At 37.5% G+C, this 19,558-nt stretch overlaps 1 protein-coding gene and 1 non-coding gene across 3 annotated transcripts in view; one reads left to right on the top strand and one right to left on the bottom strand.

Annotated features, from left to right (window-relative positions):
* The window catches only part of LOC133527287 (tumor necrosis factor alpha-induced protein 8-like protein), a 98,007-nt gene that overhangs the window by 57,313 nt on the left and 21,136 nt on the right, over positions 1–19,558 (top strand). The gene's annotated exons all lie outside the window — the stretch shown is intronic.
* Trnaq-cug (transfer RNA glutamine (anticodon CUG)) lies at positions 250–321 on the bottom strand. Its single transcript has one exon. It is a non-coding gene; the product is annotated as a tRNA-Gln (tRNA).

Below are 19,558 nucleotides of genomic sequence, written 5' to 3'. Positions count from 1 at the left end.
TGGAAAAAAAATTGTGCGTGGAGTCCCTCCGCGCGGAAGAAGTGAAACTTCGTAATGTGGAGATGAAAATAATGGTCTAAAATACATATGGTTTATATTAAGAGGTATGTATTATATTAACCTTGTTGGAAGTCGTATAATATTTTAAATTAAGATTTATTAAGTAGATTTAATAATACATATATTTAAATATATATATTCTAAAATTCCTAAATAATAGAAAATATAAAAAGAAAAACACAAAAAGTCAGGTTCCACCGAGATTTGAACTCGGATCGCTGGATTCAGAGTCCAGAGTGCTAACCATTACACCATGGAACCGGCTGAGCTAATCGATGAATTTACTCATTACAAACTCTTACTACTTTATGTTACCGATTATAGCGTTAAACGTTTAACGCAACCTGTTTTAGAAATAGTTCTTACATGGCTGCTTCAGTCTATCAGTAACTGGAGACATTTGAATATTAAGAATTCAAACTTATTTTGACATTACCTGTAGTGCGGTGCGTCTATTAGTATTTAATCAATTTAACATTAAATTAGACATCGTCGAACTCTCAAATACGCCTAAGTTCGGTTAAAAAATTTCTGCGCGTTGAAGCTCTGCGTTAAGGCCAGTCCAGACGGGAACAATTTTTCGCCGATCTGATTAAATTGTCTAATCAAATTACATAGTGCGGACGCAAACACCAATTTGGCTCGCTGATTTCGACCACCGTATTATGACCGATATTACCAATAAAATGGAGGTGCAGACGCTAGAATATCAATTCGTGACGCTAGTAATCGCGTTTGGGGTAATTTTTTTAATTTAGAGCGCTCAAATATCACCAGTTATTAAATTGGAGATTGACGCCACGACGGTCGATTTGATCATCCCGTCTGGACTGACTATTATGGAGAACATATCGAGCTATGTTCGACTTCAAATACGTGATTTCTATGCCACTTCGTCCATTCGTCGTCACAGTGACAATAATGAGATCTCTAGCTTCTGTATTGGTTGTCACGTTGACAAAGGCCCTAAAATCAACAGTACGGTATTTTCAATTGAGTCTCTGAATAAACACTTTTTAACTGACTTTAAAAACAGTAGGTCCTCATATATTTCAGTTACAAGTATATTTGGAAGTATTGTGTTTAGTTATAAGTTTGGTTGCAAGTATATTTTCAACAACTGGCACGTATTGTTCTCAAACAATTAATACCAATCATTGCGTACATTGTCCACAGTATTTTAAACGGCTCGGCTAATTGTTTTCATGATTCATGCGCCTCGCCTGATTTTCTGAGTCACATGACCTCTGTGGTTACGTTATACTCGTATGTCAGCGGAGTGCAAGTTTTTGCGTCAAAATTCATTTCGTTGTCTTTATGTTCCCAAAAAATGTGACGGAGTGTAGCTTTTTGTCATCATCATTATCCTCGCTTTTTCCCGGCATTTTGCCACGGTTCGTGGGAGTTTGAGCTCCGCTTGGCAACTAATCCCGAGAATTGGGGTAGGCGCTGGTTTTGAGTGTAGTTTTTTTGTTTGAGATGGAATGTAGTTATTAATTCTCATTTTTCTCCTATAATGTACAGCTAAATAGACATGCAATACCACTCGTCTTTTTTAATTAATTTATTTGATTAAATACAGAAATACAAGCGTGATAGAGTGGTCCAAAACAAGACAACGAAAATAATTTCCATCCTTTGCTCATACTGGATGACATATTTAGGTGATAAAAGATATATGTACGGCGTACAAACTGATTGTTATGATCACCTTTCGCTATAGCTAGCAGTAGGCAACTCTGAAAAAAAAAACCTAGTTCTATACAATTATCAAACTGAATCAGCTTCATGCCGTCAAGCTTTCAACCAATCCGTAGTTGACCATAATATTTATTTCCCAACCGGCTCAGTCAAACGGTTGATCTATATCTTAATCACTGTGTTTAACATTTTGACCGCCAAAGACGTGATATGATATGACGCGCGCGGCTACTGCCCAATTTCAACCTTTATGCGTACCGACAAGGTTCACGATTACGGCGTTCAAAAGGTTAAAAGTCCGCAGCAAACTCTGTTCTCCATAATACAAACGTAGTTACGTTCTCATTTTAAAACGACTAGCTAGATTGCTCTGAAAGTTTGTACTTAAAATTAGATAAGGTACTATGACTGAATATTATATATTATGAGAGTAATTAGTTAAGTTAGCGAATTTAAGTTTTTCATACATAATTTGTTTCTGCTCTATTTCGTTTGTTTTATAAGCTGGAGCTATATAAACTAGTTGTATGCATGTGCAAAGTTTCATTACAATCCAACACGTAGTTTTAAAATGAGAAGGAAACTCGCTTTGAAACGGAAGGTGATTTTCGCCCGAGCCTGCTACGGACTATTAAAAAGTATTCAATATACGTGAATGTAACTTTTTTGAAATAAGTTAATAGATCGAGCTAGCCCCAAACTAAACTATGCTTGCAAAGCCCGACCAGAAATATATGTCATTGTCAAGAGGGCGCTGTTATTCTCATGTATAGGGTGACAATTCAGTTAAGTATTAAAAATTTAGTTCCAATGAAATTCCGCAATATGGCGCGTGATTATATATTACTGGTCAGGCTTTACTATTAGCTATTTTCTAGTGGTTCACGTTTCAAGGATTCTCGCCAAGGATTTATGGAACTAGGCGACACGCCATAAATCTAAATGGTTGTAAAAGTTGAAACTTTATTGTAATAAAATTGATTTTGAAAGCTTTTCGGTGAAGGAAAACATCGTGAGGAAACCTGCATACATCTTCGAATCCCTAGCGTGGGGACTATAGCCCGAGCCCTCTCGCGCATGAGAGGAGGCCTGTGCCCAGCAGTGGGACGTATGTATGCTGAATTATTATTATTATTATAAAATTAATTCTTTATACTTTATTATTCTGACTTTTGTGCACGATTTTTTGCTTGTAACACGGAAGTCCTAACTAGTTTGATATTTGTATCAGTCATTATTTATTGTTAAAATCCATATACCATCACCCACACTGTTGACTGTCCATTGGTGGACCTTATTTCAAAAGGCATAAAGTAGTTCTTAGAGTGAAATTAGGCTATTGAAATATTAAAGGGTTTAGGACAGGGGCGGCCAACCGTGGTTCGTCAGGCTCGAGTAGCTCTCTGGACCTGCAGTTGCGACTCTTCAGGACACCCAAACAAGTAGCATTTAAAAGACCAACTTTTGTGATTTTTCGACATACATGAAGCAGGACCCCGATTTAAATTTAACAACTTGTTATTGTTCTTACTGGTTATTTCTACTGTGCTCACGGTAGTTCAAAGTTAAACCACCACCACTGACGACCAGTTTGGCCTAGTGGATAGTAACCCTGCCTACGAAGCCGATGGTTCCGGGTTCAAATCCTGGTAAGGGCATTTATTCGTGTGATGAGTATGGATATTTGTTCCTGAGTCATGGGTGTTTTCGATGTATTTAATTATTTATAAATATTTATATATTATATATATCGTTGGGTAAGTACCCTCAACAAAGTTTATTCAAAAATTGCATTTATGTGTGGTGGCCCCAAGCGCTTCAAAACCGCAAAAATTGTAGGTAACGTACTACTGAAACCGCCAGAAATTAGACAGAAACCGCAAGAAATTTATCGCAGTGCGTTCTAAGCCTGACGATAGCCTGTGTGAACTAAATACATTATTAACTTTCCTATGAACTTTGCTGTGCTCATAACTCCAAGAACGATTTGCTACAAAGATCCTTGGCCCACTTCGGAACTCCTTGGCCGTTGTGTTAGCACTGAGGCCGGTTAAACTGCAATGCAATATACAGTCTATAGTGTTTGCAAAACTGAGCATAACATTATAAGTTATTCAAACATCTCTGACCCTTCAGGCAATGCAAGACGGAAGGAAATGCCATTTTAGAATTGATCACTTCATGACATAGGTTACGTTTGACTTTTTTTATAAAATGATTACCACATAATGAAATAGTAAATTCTAAGATCTGACCACGACATATATAGCAACGATTAAGACAATATTTAATGTTTTTTCACGCTAAGCTTTTCTTAAATCTATTAAACGTGACACAGAACAGTCCCCTAAGCAGTATATGAACAAGCCCGTATCTTGAGATAATTAGATTAGTAATAACCGAGGGCCTTAGGTATGGTTCAGCGGTTTAATCTCCCCCAAGGTTGACGACCTCTGACTGAAGTTTTCTTATCTATGTGGGGACAGAGGGAGTACAGAATTTTGACCTGCTAGCGTGAGTTGCGTTCTCGCGCGTCTCCACACATCTAACGCTGCGCGACTTCGAGTATCTCGCGCGCGAGAATGCAACTCATGCTAGCTGGTCTGATGCAATAGTAGATATGTAGATACTTGCACCCAGAATTAGAAAGGGAACTGACAGTTCGGGGCGAATATTTCACGAGATATCAGGTATACTTCTTATACTTTTACAGTACATTACTTAACAATGTAACTGCTGTAAAATGTACATGTGCGAATAGGCAATTTTCAATTCGTGTCGATTTAAATAACTGCCTTCGGTCATGTTTTAATTTATCCCCATTCGTTGCGAAGTTCCATATTTTCGCACTTATATCGTAATGTACTATTACAGTACATATGGAGTGCGAGAATGAGGACTTTCCGTGCCTATGTCGAAAATTTTAAGGGTCATATGTCCTGTAAAACGAAGCACGGCGCGTGCTTCGATCGGCGCCACGTGTAAACAGGGTATTGACAACTCGCGTATTTATCACCCCAATTCCGTGTAGCCTGAGAAACCGTTGCATATTTTGGCAATCTTCTGTCTTTCCTTTCTCTTGAACATCGTCAGACGGAGGTTAAATGACGAGTTTTGTTGTGTTGTGTTACATTCGCCAACCTGCCTATACCTCGGTCGGCGAAAGATGGGTCCTGTCACACTTCGAATAACATTTCTTGTAGTGCCAAAATATCGATAATTTTACTTTTTTTTGGAGCTATGGTTGTACTGTATAAACAGCTAAGTTAGTTAAAATGTTCTATTTAGAAGCTTATGTTATTGTTTGGGGTGAATTAGAAAAAAAACAGCTCATGTCACTAAGTTATTCTGGATTGACGTCATCTGTCACTTCATTAATACAAGTATTAACGTTAAATCAGATTCAAGTTAAAAGTTTATTAACCAGATATTTCCTTTATTTATTTAGCTACTGTACCCTAAGAAAAAAATATCTTATTGTATTTTTTTTTGTAAATTACATTATTTTAATCTGTCTACCTCATATCTATTATCGAAATTATTTTATCGACACACCACTTCTCTGACCAACGAACAGTTGACACTGACTAACGAAGTAACTTTTGTGTGACGTCGCCACGCGACTTCATATCGGATTATTTCAACAAATTTCGAACAATACATACTATTAATATTGCTTAAATCGACTTTTTACATGAAAAAATGTGCTCTATATTTAAAGGCGCATAAAAGTATTGGTGTGACAAGACAAGACGTCGTTACAGGTTTATACCAATAAAAACGTCATTCGAAGTGTCACGGGACCCATCTGTCGCCGACCGAGGTATAGGTGAAGCGCATTCCACAAAGCTATACAAATCACGGCGCGTGCCGCGATCGACGCCCCCGTGTAAACAAGATAATTCACAACTCGTGTATATTGGCCCAATTCGGCATAGACCGAGAAACCGCTCCATAATTTGGTTGCCATTTGTTGATGTTTGTGTCTTAATAACCGGTTGAGCTAAATTCTTGAAATTTAGTGTTCTAGTTACCCTTAAGGTTCTTAATAAATAAATCAAATTTCGTGTTTATGTTTAATAGATTTTGAGTTACGTTACGTAACTTACGTAGGGGTCAAAAGTGGCTCTGGCGACATCTAAAAATATCAAATAATAATTAGGTACTTATTACATTAACGTCCATTTGGAAACTTTCCGAACCGAAAACAGAACTTGCACCAGATATTGCATTGCATGTATATTCAGTGTGATCCCAGTGCCCTTGAAATATCTATGACTATCAACAACAAAGAACAGATAAGTACAGAATTCAGCAGCGATCTCTCAACACCACTTCCAATATGAAACGTTCATTAGCGGAACGGATTCAACAAGTATAACCACATTTCCGCCCTTTCAATTTTCCCGATACACATTTCACTCATTTCCCAATGTTCAATCAAACTAGGGTTGCCAGATCGAAAGGCGCTATTATCGGGAAAAGATATCAATTTTTCGGGATTTTGGGACTGAAGTCGGAAAAAAAAACGTTCAAATTATAGTAATTGTATTAATAACAACGATATTTTACATTATTGGCACTACGTCAGCTGCTCTGCCCATAGACGTTTTTATATAAAAATAGTATAAATTCTTTGAGATCTAGAACAAATAAAAAAAAATGTCTTCTCATTATCTACCTATACTATCATACTTATACTTATTAGGTATCAATAATCAACCAAATTTATGGAAATAATTTATTTCTTAGCTTGCCACATGTATTTTATATTACTTTTGACCGATTTTACCATTTCTTGGCCTTTTTCGCTATTTAAGCTAGACTTGAAAGTCACGCAGTTTTCGTTTGAGTCGAATCATTAATTCGGCTTTAATTAGATCCATTCCCATTCTATTTCTTTCTTTTGTGTAGAGGTAAGGCAAACGCGCTCCCGCCCCGCACCGCACCCCTCACTGCACAATCTCACGCCAGCTCGCCACGCGCGCCCCCCGCCTCGTTCGCTCGGCGACAGTTCGGAACTTGAAATTATTGTTTTATTATAACGTGAAGCTGTTTTTCGGGACAGTCTTCACTTCGTCGGGAATCGGGAACACATGCTAAAAATCGGGAGAATCCCGCCAAATCCCGACCATCTGGCAACCCTAAATCAAACGCTGTCTGTTGACGACCCCAGTTTCAATTGAAATCATTAATTATCTCCTTTATGACTGTTTTGTATTTATTTCTATCCGAATTTACCTTTAACTACTAATTAAAATTAGTTAAAAGGACAGGAAGGACGGATCGTAGGCGTCTTAAATGGCTCCACGATATTGGCAGGGTAGCCAACTGAATTGCCAAGGAGATCAGTTGAACCTGGTACTTCGCACATGACAGTTTAGAAAAACACAGTGGCGTTATAATTCAATATGGAACCAATGAAATATTAGATACTTTCCTAGAGATGTATACAGTCTCTAAATGTCGAATTACACAAAGAAACTATCTTAAGTAAAACAATATAAAAAACAACAAATAAGAAAATTCTTAGAGATTAAAAAAAAACGATCATTAAATTATCCTTAGAGATGCAAAGGGTCTCCAAGACTTGAATTCTTATATAAATAATTATAAGACAAGAAATAAAATCGGACAAACAGACAAGAACCGAATGTCTGTAGTTAAAAAAAACAAGAATCCCAACGACGTGAGTATCCCGTGAAAAGGCTGATCTGTTTGGTACAGTCAAGGTATTTAATATCGATACGGACTAAGTAACAAAAATATGTACACACTACCTTAATATATAGGCAATAAGGTCATGTATACATATTTTTGGAACGTTGTCCGTATTGATATTTAATACCTTGACGGCACAAGCATCGGCGACCTCATTACAAGTCGCGGCTAAATAACGAGCAGCTTGACATTTACCTGTGACTGCGACAGCCTTTATGGCACATAAACTTCACTAACAAATGTCTTTGTCTATTGTTTTCTTTTTATGTTATTTTAGATGAGAACGAACTTGCCAGAGACCTATTAAACGACAACAGTAACATCACAAGACTCAAAAGGTGGCAGATCTTGGAACTAGACCAGAGAGAATAATCCACCCCCTGTTTTCACATAATAAAGGAATGGTGGTTAATGGACCACCACCTGGAAAAAGAAATTTTTTAGATACATAGATACAATCTGATTATGGCTAAGAAAGCCGATGGCAGATGAGAGTAAAAAAAAAGTTATTTTAGAATCAGTCTTCGTCCATGTACTAGTTACGGTTATGCCCGAAAAGTAACCGATAATCGGTTACGGTTATTTTCGACAAAATGATAAATTTACAAACAAGGAATTAAAACAAATACGAAAATAAAGGTACAGTACAGAGAAAGTGAGTACAAGTTTTTGTTTTTTAATAAAACACACAAAATACAGTAAAAGTTAAAATATGGCCTCGAACTTGACACAGTATTCAATCAAAATTTTCCATTTTTTTAATACTACGTCTGTGGCAAACAAGCATACGGCCCATAGGGTAGGTAGAGGATTTACATGCGCGTTGCCGATCCTAAACCCCCCCCCCCCCCCCCCCTCCCCCTCGTTGAGCTCTGGCAACCTTACTCACCGGGAGGAACACAATACTATGAGTAGGGTCTAGTCTAATAAGCAGAGATCGGACAAATTTGCGTCATTGCTCGCAATAATGTGGACATGACTCCAAAATTAGTCAAATATGTAATCATTTAATTAATTTCTTACTTGACTTAAATTTTAATTCCTAGTCAATAAATACAAAAGTTTGTTGAAGTATAGATTTATTAAAGAATAAGTTAAGTAGTTTTATAGGAATATTATTATTCCAGTATAATTCAGAGTTTATTTTCTGTTCTTTGTTTAGTTTATCCCGATTTTGAGGTTATCGCCCACAACTTAGAACAGAAAATAAACTCTGAATTATACTGGAATAATAATATTTCTATAAAACTACTTAAGTTTGCCCAATTAACATCAGTGGAGTGCGAGCGAAGTTTTTCAGCACTTAAGTATATTTTTGATGTAAAAAGAAATAGACTGACTGCAGAAAATTTGGAAAAAATACTGATTATTTTCTTTAATAAATCTATACTTTAACAAACTTTTGTATTTATTGACTAGGAATTAAAATTTAAGTCAAGTAAGAAATTAATTAAATGATTACATATTTGATTAATTTTGGAGTCATGTCCACATTATTGCGAGCAATGACGCAAATTTGTCCGATCTCTGCTAATAAGGGAAGTAAATTTAGTATGTTTTTGTTATTAAAGGTACACGAATGACAGAAAATTATAGTCACAGGCGTCACCACAGCCAAAAGAGGCACCCTGCCTTTGTAGTCATTAGAATAGAACATCAATTCATAGAATTGAAGTCATAAATAAATAACCGTAATTAACCGTAACCGGTTATTCAAGTTTCCAACAATCAGTTATGAAATTTTGTCAAAATAATCGGTTATAACCGACTATTTCGGTTACGGCTATAACCGATTTGCATTCCCTATCATGTACCTAGAAGTCGTGTAAAACTTTCAACCCACTTAGGGGATGAATTTGAAAAGATCCGTCACTAGTACATTTTTAGGCTGCCGTAGATCAAACGAAAAAAAAAAGCGGCCAAGTGCGAGTCGGACTCGCCCATGAAGGGTTCCGTACCATTTATGACGTATTAAAATAAACTACTTACTAGATCTGGTTCAAACCAATTTTCGTTGGAAGTTTGCATGGTAATGTATATCATATATTTTTTTTAGATTTTTCATTCTGTTATTTTAGAAGTTACAGGGGGGGGGGGGGGGGGACACACATTTTTTCACTTTGGAAGTGTCTCTCGCGCAAACTATTCAGTTTAGAAAAAAATGATATTAGAAACCTAAATATCATTTTTGAAGACCTATCACTAGATACCCCACACGTATGGGTTTGATGAAAAAAAATTTTTTTTCCGTCGGACTCGCCCATGAAGGGTTCCGTACCATTTATGACGTATTAAAAAAAAACTACTTACTAGATCTCGTTCGAACCAATTTTCGGTGGAAGTTTGCATGGCAATGTATATCATATATTTTTTTTAGATTTTTCATTCTGTTATTTTAGAAGTTACGGGGGGGGGGGGGGGGACACTTTTTACCACTTTGGAAGTGTCTCTCGCGCAAACTATTCAGTTTAGAAAAAAATTATATTAGAAACCTCAATATCATTTTTAAAGACCTATCCATAGATACCCCACACGTATGGGTTTGTAGAAAAAAGATTTTTTGAGTTTCAGTTCTAAGTATGGGGAATCCCCAAAATTTATTGTTTTTTTTTCTATTTTTGTGTAAACATCATAATGCGGTTCATAGAATACATCTACTTACCAAGTTTGAACAGTATAGCTTTTATAGTTTCGGAAAAAAGTGGATGTGACAGAATCGGACAGACAGACGGACATGACGAATCTATAAGGGTTCCGTTTTTTGCCATTTGGCTACGGAACCCTAAAAAGAAACTCGTGTGTCTGTTTGTCCATCCCTTACAACCAATTTACTCCGAAACTACTGGACCAATTGAGTTGAAATATTTGGTACACATACCTATGAAAGTCGATGACACAGGGTCAATAAAACAGGTGTAGTATGTCCCTTTATATACGAATTACATGTAAAATGTTGAAAAAAATGTACAGAAGATTTCACGCACATTTCAAATTTCGGGACTGTTCTAGAGATTGTCCTTCTTCGATTTTGCTAATTACTTGAATTCGAATTAAAAATGAAAGGTCCCATAAATTTTCCCTATTGCAATTGATTGTACAGTCAAAGTCAAAGATATTACACTTTCGCACCATACTCCTTTGTGATAAGGCCAGTATTACCTAGGCTAGGCAAAAAAGGAGCAAGTCAACGAACGTGCCCGTTGCTGGTCAAACATGGCGGCACACACCTGCGCTCGTTACGTTTACGATCGTCTTTACTACCGGACTTACTGTGTTGCCGCGATAAAGAGGCCCTTTATAGCCTAGCTTTAATTACCTAATTACCTACCAATAGTTGATGATTGACAATGATATGATCTCCTATCCCCCCAAGACCCATAGTGAACCCATAGTACTAAGGTACCTACTAGAACATGTGGGCGCCAAATGGCGGACCGCGGTTCTGATCCGGACCGTCTACGTATTACATTTACAAGTAGAAACTAGAAACGGACCGGGATGGTTATTTTATTTTAAAAACCGGATCCTATAAGAAACTAATTAGTGATCCCTGAACTAAAATAACTACTTCTTTAGACTCTGTATCTTTAGGTAATTAAATAAAAGTAAACAAACAATTTGTTCATTTTCGGGTAGTTATAACATTTATTGGTTAACCAACCAAATACAAAACCGCCTGGATCTGTGACTGAACGACCTGATTTTAACCTACATTATTTGATCATGTAGTTTTCATCTAACCTCAACTGGCTTAAGGAGCCGTTTGAGGGTAGATTTGGTTTACTTTTATTTAAATACCTAAAGAGAGGTCCTACTGGAGCTCAGAAATGACCCCACGTGTATTGTGCCGCGTGCGACTCAACTATTCTATTCGCGCAGCTTGACAACGTTAGATGTGGCTATCCATTAAAGAAGGATCCTTATTCTTCATGTGCAAAGCATGGAAAGTCACAAATATCGTAATACCGCGCAAGGGGCTTTACATATATAATTTTATTTCAGCCAATTTTAGCAAGCTCCAGATTATTACTGGATCTTAGACTCCGAACCTCCATGTACCAACAGCCGTAAAAGTTCATTAATTCAGAATTTTTTCATGCAAATTCGCAGCTCACTGTACAAGCGAGTTCGACCCAATTTACACTTCTTTTGTTCCCGGCTAAGCACGTACCTGGGAAATACGAGTAACAGGGCTTCTTTGATACACATGTTCGCTTTTCCATTTCGTCGTGTATTTGATACTGCGTTATTACGGTTCCTTGTTAGCGTCTTTCAGGCTAATTCGAACGTACACTAATATCAGTATAACGTCTAACTGATGTGATTCAATTATCGTGTATTTCGCTCGTACTTGTCCGTACATGCATTTGCGTGGGCGAGACGCACGATAACTAAATAACGATTCAAATATTCTGATGGCAGTGGCAGTGTACGTTCGAATTGGCATGTTTGTACCAATAAGGAGACCGTACATCAAACAATTTATTTCGCAAAATTGTTAACATTGTTTGCCGACGTTGCTCTGTATTCTATTGAAATTCTAATAAATGTCGGTAACTGCGTCACGTATTTAGCAGGAAAATTATTAAAAGACACAGAAAACTGCGTAATTATTATGTCGTCGAGCGATAAATGCGTACCAAACATAATTACTTATCACATAACTTTTAAGGTTGTCTGGAAGAGATCGCTTTTTAGCGATAAGACCGCCTGTTGTTTACCTCTTCTTTATGTGTTGTATTATTTGTACTGTTTCTGTATTGAGGTGTGCAATAGAGTATTTGTATTGTATTGTATTGTAATAACAAAATATTTCAGACATCCGACATCACCAACACAGTATTGTGATTTGAACGAAATTAAATAATATGTAGGTACTATTATTTATTATGTGATAATCTGGAAAGGAAATTACACTATTATTAATGTCAAATATATATAAATCTCTATAGTTCTTGGTCCAAAGTTATTGTTACAGTTTGATTTGTTCTACATATAAGACATATATACTTTTGACACGTAGTCTGATCCACATCTGAAGCTTATTGAACGTATAAAATGTCTGGGCCGCTTAAGTTTATTCATCTATGCTTAAATACAAATACTAAAGACTAGCTCTGTGACCAGTGCCGGATTAAGATATTTTGATGCCCTAAGCATTTCTAGACCGTGGTGCCCCCTCATCAAGATTACATTGAATTTTCTTGGTAAATTGAGTGACGTTTATTGCCGCATTACTGTTGAGAATAGAATTTTCAATCCGTCACATTATTATAACACAGAAATTAACAGTACTGCAGCAGTAATGTTGCAACAGTAGATAATGCTGCTGCAGTCGCCATCCGAATGTCACCTTTGTCAAAGTTGGCCCAAACAAAATGACCGAAATTACCTAATATCTATCATTGTGTGCTCTACTATGCGATTAAAACCTGGTTTGGTTCACAAGGTACTCGTAACATGACTTATTGGTACCCCTGCCCAAGAGTAACCCGAAAGTTTAGAAACAGTGTATTTTGATTATAATTAGAGCAGACTTTGGAAAAAACAATGCACTTGGCCATATAAGCAAGTTAATTTGAAGACCGTGCTGCGCATAAGGCTCGTAAGAGCTGAGCTGAGCCAACCAATGTGGAAGTGTAGCCCGGGCTCCGCACAGAGTTTTGCAACGCTCTAGGAAAGCTCTAGCTTTCCTGCGAAGTACATTCATGTGAGGACAAAGGCCGAGATTCAGTAGGAACTTGGTTCTGATAAAATGGCCACAAGGGTCTCAAATAGCAAATAATTATTTACGAAAACGGGGCTTAATCGCGTAAGTTATAAAATTACCTCTGACCCGACGTTTCAAGGCCGGCGTTGTCTCCATGGTCTCGGAGAAGACTGGGCCAAGTCGACATCATCATCTTTATAACGTTAAAGATAATTTTAGAACTTAATTAAACGTGGTTAAGTCCCATTTTCTTAAATAATATTGTGTCACAATTAGGACAATCAAATTACTTAGATTTTTCCGAAGAATTAATTCCCATCAAGCTGGTAATCTTTTCAATATCTTTATTTGGACCTAAAAATGCGTGTAATCCCAGTTTGCTCCATCCCAGAAGGTGTGCATACATTTTTCCTCTTTTTCATTTTTTTGCTTGTAAAACGGCACGGAAAATTTGTTCTAATCATGATATAATTAAAATTTATATCTGAGGATCCGAAAGGTACCTTAATATAAATTATATTCGTAGTATAAATTGTAATAAAAAATGGCCGCCATTTTTAATTTCTTTATTTTTGGTAAAATCCGCAAACGCCGTCTTACCAGTGTCTGATTCACCAAACCTTGCTGGTAGTGTCACTGTAATTGATGGTGGGTAAGGAAAAATGTATCTCCTCTAAGGAACCCAAAATTTATACACAAAGTCGAGCTGGAAGAAAGCAGAGCTTGGAATTGACCAATGGCGAGGTGTGAATGGCTGGACGTCCGGAGCGTCCGATCGCAGCGCGTTATCATACAATACAACCAATGGCGAAGTGTGAGCAACGCAGAAGGCGCAGCTGCGAGAGAGGAAAGCTTGGATTTCGATCCATGGGCTCCATGGCCAAGTGAAAGTGAGGCAGAAGATCGACTTTTGTATCCAAACCTACGTCCAAAACATCGGCTGGCCACAAGCTCGTCGGCAAGATTTTTTGGCCATGAGCTTTGAGGGCTTCGGCGTAAGGTTAAATCAAAGGCCTACGTTAGAGACTTACGTGTGCTCGCTCTCTTACTCTTACGACCCTTCGTTATTAGATGGATACTTGCACACGTATCAAAAAGTTTCGTTTCGTTAGTCGGTTCCCGAACATAAGTATCCACTTTTCTATACAACTAGTATCTACTTAGGGCACCAACCGTACATACTCCACTACGACTGATGCTGATGCAACCTGCGCGTTTTTTATCCTCCGATTTTGGTGCCCCCCTAGACGTGGTGCCCTAAGCAAGTGCTTATTTTGCTTAAGGGTTAATCCGGCACTGTCTGTGACCTGTAGACCTCGCGATAAGATTCAAAACGTGTAAAAAGAAAAATACTTGGTCGAGTCATTATCAACCGTACCCAAAATGTGATACTAATGGCGCTTCATTCATTTATGCCATTTTCCACTATTATGAACATTTTATAAAAAACGAAACGACAGAAAAATTATATCTAAGTACTGCTCATATTTCACGAGAATCGGTTGAAAATTGCGACGTGTAGAGGCGAACATGCAGATATACGAAAGCAGTTTGCCCGAGTAAGCACAATAGTTGCGTGTCGCGCGCATCGATCTGGCGGACTAAATACGGAATGTGTTAAAATGCCCACTGGCAATGTTTCGTGACAATTATCTAGGGTATTAAGCATGTACTTATCAGTTAACGTGAAATATTTTCTGTGTTTATACCTAACACGGTAAATTTTTTAACCATTTGAATGTCATACGCCATGCTGGCCGAGGGAGCTAATGTTTGAATGTTACTTTGACAACGTCCGACTTAGTAGTCCAAGATCCGTCAGCAGCTAGACCTTATTTATTTTCTCATGAATAAAATGTACGGGATAATATAGTGTTATATTAGCCCGACGGCCATTTGTCCGGTACAAGGTGCTAAGGTTGGTAAAAATATTACTAACTTTTCTCAATATTCTACTTACATGTAAGTCATTACCAGACTTTTAAGCTGTCAGAAAATATTGTAACTTACATTCTCACTCTTGTGCTCAAACTAGTGCCTACGCCAAATCTTTGGATTAGTTGTCAAGCGGACCCTACGCTCCCATGAGCCGTGGCAATATCCGGCATATTGCCACGGCTCATGGGAGCCTACAATGCTAGGAAGAAGACTTACATTCTCTGTCTTGATTTTTATCAATGCCAAGTTTTGTAACTTTGTCTCAACCATTTTGAACATTTACAAACTTTTTTTTTCAAGTCCCAAGAAATAAAATTATATTTTTTTGATTTTTATTTATGTAGTATTATTTGAAAATGTGATTTATAAGTTACTAAGTAAAAAAAAATATTTTTATTTAAATGAAATTCAAAATAAATAACTTATGAAAATGCTCAGTGTTATAGAAATGTTTTTCTATTTCAAAACTTATACATTACATGTTCAAGAAGCGCTGGTGGCCTAGCGGTAAGAGCGTGCGACTTGCAATCCGGAGGTCGCGGGTTCAAACCCCGGCTCGTACCAATGAGTTTTTCGGAACTTATGTACGAAATATCATTTGATATTTACCAGTCGCTTTTCGGTGAAGGAAAACATCGTGAGGAAACCGGACTAATCCCAACAAGGCCTAGTTTACCCTCTGGGTTGGAAGGGCAGATGGCAGTCGCTTTCGTAAAAATTAGTGCCTACGCCAAATCTTGGGATTAGTTGTCAAGCGGACCCCAGGCTCCCATGAGCCGTGGCAAGATGCCGGGACAACGCGAGGAAGAAGGAAGAAGGATACATTACATGTTCAAATAGTGTCACAACAGATAGTTAAATAAAAATCCAAAAAATATAGACCGGCCCGGACCCGAGTCGAGGTGTCCGACACGTCATTTTCTATGACGGCAGCTCGGTAATCACTTGGCGTTTTCCATAGAAAACGAATCGCCTGAAGCTCCGGCCCGGCCCCGGCCCGGTCTACCGTTCCTTTAGTCCAACATATTATCGCTTTCCATCCGGCGCGGCAATGTCGCAAGTATCTTTGCCACTTTTAGGCTGGGTGGGGGTCGGAATGTTTTTTTTTATTTATGGAGGATAGGCAGACGTTTGACCACGACCTCACCTGTACCCCTAGTGTAAATTTAGTCGATAGCGAAACGTGACGTACGCGTTTGCGTTAAGTCTCATTTTGTATGGGTTTTTGAACAGCGCGCCAAGCGGGACGTTTTGGAAAGTCAAAAATCTCAAACAAAATGACACTTAACGCAAACGCGTACGTCACGTTTCGCTGTCGAAAATATTTACACTAGGGGTACTGATGGTAAGTGATGATGCGGTCTACGGTGGACCACGCTTATATGCGTATGGTTTATAGTATAAGTAGAGCAGTATATTAGTAATGTAATTATTTTTCAGAGTTAGTTTTAGAGTCTTTGTTTGATTTTTTTGCCTTTTATGTGCTTGTGCTTTGCTATTGTTTTGTGCATATTTTTTATTTCATTCGTTAAGCTAATTTCTTATACGTATATAATTTTTTAAGTCAGTAGATACTAAATAAAAAAATTACTGAAAATAAATAATCCTTACATAGTAAGCATAATCCAATTAATTTAGTGAGTTATAAATCTATAAAAACAAAAAGATAGATAATAATAATTCAATTACTTCTATAAATCTAATAATAAAAATGTCAACATTTTCAATAGAAAGTAATCAAAGTAATTTGTACAATTATTTCTTGTTCATATAATTGTAGAACGGGCGCTCAATAAGCCAACTTTTTAGACGATGCGATGTTTAAAGCCACTTACGCTTGGGGCCTCAGTGATATATCTTAGTAGATGGTTACATAACGGAACTATCTTACGTCATAATTATGTATATTTACTGTATTATTATTACATATTAAACCTTTCGTTGTAGCGATTTTTGTAACTAGAAACGTGATCGATATCTTAATAAAAATGAAAATACTAAGGGTAAACCTTTTCCCCGAAACTCGCATTTGATATTGTCGCCAACCTTACGGGGATGGGGCTAACATTACCATTATTATAAATATAATAGAAAAAGGTCCCTGAAATATTGTGAGTATTTGTGAGCACTTTACAGTAAGATCGGTTCTGTTTCAACTATTTGGTATGGTTGTCTTGTTTTGATACGATATTTACTGTGACCACTACTTGGTGTTAGCGGCTCACGACAAATTATCATAAATACTTTAATTTGTTCTAATTGTATGAGGCCTTTGCCGAGCAGTGTGACACTTGAACGGGCTAATGAAAAAAAAAGTATGATAATCGTTCAGTACCCCTAGTGTAAATTTATTCGATAGCGATTTTGAGTTTCCAAAACGTCCCGCTTGGTGCGCTGTTTCTAAATCCCATACAAAATGAGACTTAACGCAAACGCGTTCGTCACGTCACGCTATCGAATAAATTTACATAAAATAATGTATGGAAATACGAGGGCTGCTATTTATATATCCGGAAACCGGGATTACAATCTTCTTAAATAGTATATTTAACCTCCATGGTAAAATTTGAACTTTTTTAAGTACTGGCCGGTATATTTTTTCTTTCTTATTAACGCTAGTGTTTTGTTTTTGACGGGTTTTAAATGTCATCTCGCTGCAAGAATGGAATTCACTCGTGAAAATATTCGTGCTATGATTTATTATGATTTTCGGCGTGGTTTAACGCAACAACAGTGCATAGATCAACTAACTTCAACTTTTGGTGATGAAGCTCCATCTAAAACGACTGTATCACTGGTTTAGTATGCTTACGGACGACGTTAAGGCAGGTCGCCCGAAATTGGTCGTTGTACCACAATATTTCTATGACTAGTATTAATAGCATATTACATGATCATTTACCTGTAAAAAAAATTTGTTTGCATTGGATACCGCACAACTTAACTAAGGAGCAAAAATATGCTCGCGTCGAATGGTGCAATAAAATGTTAAAAAAATGTAACCGTGGTGACTCAAAGGCCGTTTATAACATCTATACAGGTGACGAATCCTGGATCTATGCATACGATCCCGAAACGAAGCAACAATCAACGGTATGGGTGTTTCAAAATGAGCCGAACCCTACGAAAGTTACTCGTGCAAAAAGTACATTGAAACAAATGGTGGCCTGCTTCTTCGGTATTAATGGCCATGTAGCTACAGTGCCTCTAGAAAACCGTAAAACGGTTAATTCAGATTGGTATACGACCATTTGCTTACCGGAAGTATTTGAACAAATTCGTAAAACTAACCAGCGGCGAAGAATCATTCTTCATCATGACAATGCCAGCTGTCATACGTTACGCGAAACAACTCTATTTTTGGAAGGTCATAATGTGGAATTAACGGGTCATCCGCCGTACAGCCCTGACTTGGCACCCAATGATTTTTATTTATTTCCCAATATAAAAAATAAATTACGCGGTCAACGATTTTCGACCGCTGAAGATGCTGTCGACGCATTCAAACAACACGTTATGGAGGTACCTCAGGCGGAGTGGCAGAAGTGCTTCAAAAATTGGTTCACACGAATGCAAAAGTGCATAGATCATCAAGGGGAATACTTTGAAAAACAATTAAACCATTTTCAGCCGTGTACGTTTGTTTGTTTTTTTGTTTCCGGATATATAAGTAGCAACCCTGGTAGTCACTTGACTTTTCGTATCATCTGTCATCCTGGGTTTAGTCAACGTGCCAATCGTTAACGCTCTCTAGCGTACCGTAGTCATCTCTCTCTATCTACACTCTATCTCTATCTAGTGTACACTCAAACATAATAACATAACTCTAAGCCATTTAGTTTCCGACTAACGGCGAGTAAGGGATAATATATCAAGGGTCTGCCTGAAAACCAGCGTTGTAGTAAATACACTGCAACACTATGCTGAGGCAAGCTCCTTTTTAACACTCATGAATATTTCTCCCTCATATATACAACTCAATTTCTTAGTTTTTAAGTCTGAATTTAAGGCTTATTTGTATTAAATGTCACTGTCTGTTAACTCTGCCATTTCATGTGATGTTGAATAAAAATTTTCTATGTCTATGTCTATCTCTCTTCCATATCAGTGCGACAGTGACAGTTGCGTTTCGTTCGCTTACGGAGCGTTAACGATTGGCACGTTGCGTACGCCGCCTGTAACTTATTTCTTCCTTTACCATTTGTCGATGTACGGTTGCCATCTTGGCGAGGCCCCTAGCCCCTAGGAGTCGTCTTATGAGGTATTTCGCTCGCACTTATTGATGCATGTGAGATGCCTTTAGGTCGTATCAAAATAAGAACAAAACCTTAAAACAGAATCAGTCTCCGTAGCTTATATTTTTCTCGACGTCAGGGTAACCCTGATTTCAATTATTTTCTATACGCTTGCAGTACGAAACCTTTTAAA

The sequence above is a fragment of the Cydia pomonella genome, chromosome 17 (assembly GCF_033807575.1).
Source record: "Cydia pomonella isolate Wapato2018A chromosome 17, ilCydPomo1, whole genome shotgun sequence".
Lineage (NCBI taxonomy): Eukaryota > Metazoa > Arthropoda > Insecta > Lepidoptera > Tortricidae > Cydia > Cydia pomonella.
Note: the sequence above shows the minus strand (reverse complement) of the source record. Positions and strands in the feature narration are given on the sequence as shown.